This window comes from Nycticebus coucang, chromosome 5 (genome assembly GCF_027406575.1).
Source record: "Nycticebus coucang isolate mNycCou1 chromosome 5, mNycCou1.pri, whole genome shotgun sequence".
Lineage (NCBI taxonomy): Eukaryota > Metazoa > Chordata > Mammalia > Primates > Lorisidae > Nycticebus > Nycticebus coucang.
Window position 1 is genome coordinate 75,053,522 of NC_069784.1, and position 3,456 is coordinate 75,056,977.

A 3,456-nucleotide genomic window follows, 5' to 3' on the forward strand; every position below is an offset into this window, starting at 1 on the left:
CTCCATTCCCTTGGTACCAACAAGCTACTTTGTGATGTGTTGATTACACTGGATTACCTTCCTTGTGATATGCAGCGATGATTAGTCATAAACCTGATATATGTATATTCTAGAAGAGGGGTTTCCTTCTTTTTTGTTCAGTGCTTCTACCAGCATCACTATCATGCACTTACAGAAAGCTAATTCACTATATTCCTTGCAACATTGTTTAATTCCACACAATATTACCCTTGAGCAAAGAATGTAACAACAAAACAAAGCACAATAGTGAGCTCATATCCATGAAATTCACTGGTCTTATCACGAATCCCCCCATTACTTAGATGCACTGTCCTGACAAGATGATGGAATGATTCATGAGAAATCCTCACCACTGCAACTAAGAACACCCTAAAAGTTTTGGCTATGTCTTATTCATTTTGAATCAGTGGCCCACATAATGTGCTGTTTCCCCCACAGCCAGAATACAGAAGTCTAGAAATCAGTGTCACCATTCCAGCTGATTACCCACTCGCAGAAGTTTTTCTTTCCATTCCCCACAACTTTGCGCGCTGCTGGTTTAGGGATCCTAGTTCCCGCAGGTGAAATGGTTCTAGAAGCAGACATAACAATTGTTCCACTGAACTGAAAGTTGAGACTACTCCTAGTCTATTTTGGGTTCCTCGTGCCTCTGAGCCAATAGGCAAAGAAGGGGATTCCTCTAATGGTTGGGTGATTGATCTTGATTCGTAAGGAGAACTAGACTGCTGCTACACAGCGCCGGCAGTAAAAAACGAGGGGACTCACTAGAAATCCTCTCAGTGCTTCCATTCCGAAGTCTAAAAATTAATACTAAACTGATCAAAATTTAAACCTCTTATGTATGGAAGTACAGGAGCTTAGCCAGGTAAAGAACTCACTGAATTGATGACTGAAAGCCAAAGAAATACAGAACGGTTAGAGGAAAAAGAAAGTTACAAATAGCAACTACAGCCTTGTGACCAATTCTAGAAACAGGGGCAACAGCAGCAACATGGATTTTCTTCTTTGCTTATTATGTGTATTTATATTTTCTTTTTTCTCTTTCATTTGATACAAGAAGGAGTGGTGATGATAAAATTCACAATTCAATCATTAATTGACTGTCCATTCATGTCCAGCATGTTGGAAAATTGGGGTGGGGCACAGAAGGTGATCCTCTGAAGGACAGTTGTATCTTACTAGACAGAATCTCAAGTTGTTATTAGACAAAGTTCTAATATGTGTGGAGACATATTAAGCTATAGTCCTTCAACTCTAAATTTCCCCTTCTAAATCTTGCTTTGTGAAACTAGTCCTGGGATTCTTCAAATTACCTTATCAGCTGGACTCTCATCAAAAAAGGGCAGAAAAGAAGGACGCTGGAAGAAAAGGGGAGGACGTGAGCAACTTGTGCCCTTCCATCTGCTGGCTCTTCCTGCCAGTGTCACTGGAGCAATGGTGTTTCATCCTGGCAGCAGTAGTCATGTCTTTCCACCTCCAACCCTTCTCAGCACTCCCAGAAGCAACTTCATCATGATCTGCTTCCTGAGAAGCATCAGCCACAGCTGCTGATGCCTCCCAAGGTTGCAGCCTCAACTTTTCAAAACCATTTTTCTCAGCTCAGGTTACTGGTACCAGGTGAGTAGCACTCCCTCTTGAGAGGTGTTAGTAGGGTCCCAGACTCCTCCTCCAAACCTTAAAGCATTAGTAATCCCCATATTTATATTTGTTCTCCCGGCTCTACTGTTTCCTGTATTATTGTCTTCATTTCTTAGCAGTTTTTGCAGTTTGCTTTTTCAGTCCTCCAACACCTGTGTGATGAACTCCCTACATTCAACTCTTTTTTGAAGTAATATCCAGTGTGGTTTCTTTCTTACGTGTTGGAGCTTGACTAATACACATGTGATAGAGAACTATGCAGCAATTAGAAGCACTACATTAGATATATACATAACAACATAGAAACTGTTAAAATAATCAGTACGTGGTACTAAATGAAAACTAAAAGCCAATGTTGAGCCATTCAATACAATGTCATTTACATAAATCAAAAACAATTCTTTCAACAAACAATATGTATTTTTCAAGAACACAACATACATATTGGAATGATGGCATAAACCAATAATGCTAACATTCCATCATCTAAGAGGTATGATTAACTCAAGTCTCTACTCTTAAATGTATGAAAGTCACCAAAAAAGTCATGGCTGCTTTCATTTCAAGTGACAGAAACCCAAGCTAACTTCAAGGGGAAAAAGAGAAATTCCTTGGGTTACGTGACAAAAAAGGCCAAGAGTACACTTCGGGTGCATCTAAATGTAGGGGCTTAATTATATTTTATCTTACTGTCTCTTTCTCTGTATTGGTTTCTTTGGAGTACTTTTTCTCCACAACAGAGCTCCTAGAAGATGAAAGTTTATACTTTATATGCCTTGGTATTGAAGGTAACCAGAACATTAACCCTTTTTCCTCTTCCTTCATCGTTCTGGACAAAATTGTGTGGCTTATGCTCATTCCCCTTGATTGGTGTGCTTAGGTCATGTGCCTTCCTAAACCAATCACTACAATGTGCAGTATTTTCATTAGCCAATCATGGTCATCCTCCCCAGTGTGGAATCAGTTCCACTGAACTTGTTACTAGTAGAAGTAGATTGGTCAGTACAACACCAACCTCATTATAACTTCTCCAAATACTGCACAATTGCTAAAAAAATTCAATGACACTATTTTTACAGTAGAAATTTCATATCGGAGTAGCTCACAGAGGTATACCTGATCTTTATGGAGAGGACAAAGAAGGTGACTCATGGCCATGTAGCTATATTTTAGGAACGCTGCAAATTCTTTCTGCCTGAAATATCTTTTCCATCTGCCAACTACACTCTTAAATTCCAATTACACTATAGAGATGCATTGTTTTGGGCCTATGATATGGACCCTTCAAGCTTTTGGGGGGAAAGACAAATGCCTCTTAGCATTTATCAGGTTTTAACACATTGGCATTGACTACCTTATTGATTACCTTATCTGACTGATGATGACAGGGAAAGCAACAGTGAAGAGTCCTTCAGAGGAAAGAGTCTAAATGGGTTGAAATGTCCCAAGGGTGCGTCTGGAACCTGTGTTGCCAGGATGATAGGAAGGAATAAGGAGAGGCGTGGTGGATGATGGTACACTCCATGGCAACCTGATTTGCAACTTCTAGTAACAACACTACCCTTAATACCACAAAATACACCCTAGAAGGGACATCCTATGAGAAAATATTTGGGCATCTAGTTGCTTCCTACAACAAGATAAGTCCATGTTGGAGATGTGGCTATAGAATGAAATCTGTCCTGAGTCTGCAGGGAGAAGTTAGATCATTTAAATATAAGGTGATCACCAAAACGAACCTCAGACTCTCAGAACTCTCTTGAAGTATTTCCAGCTTCTAATACTCTTACTGGGGTG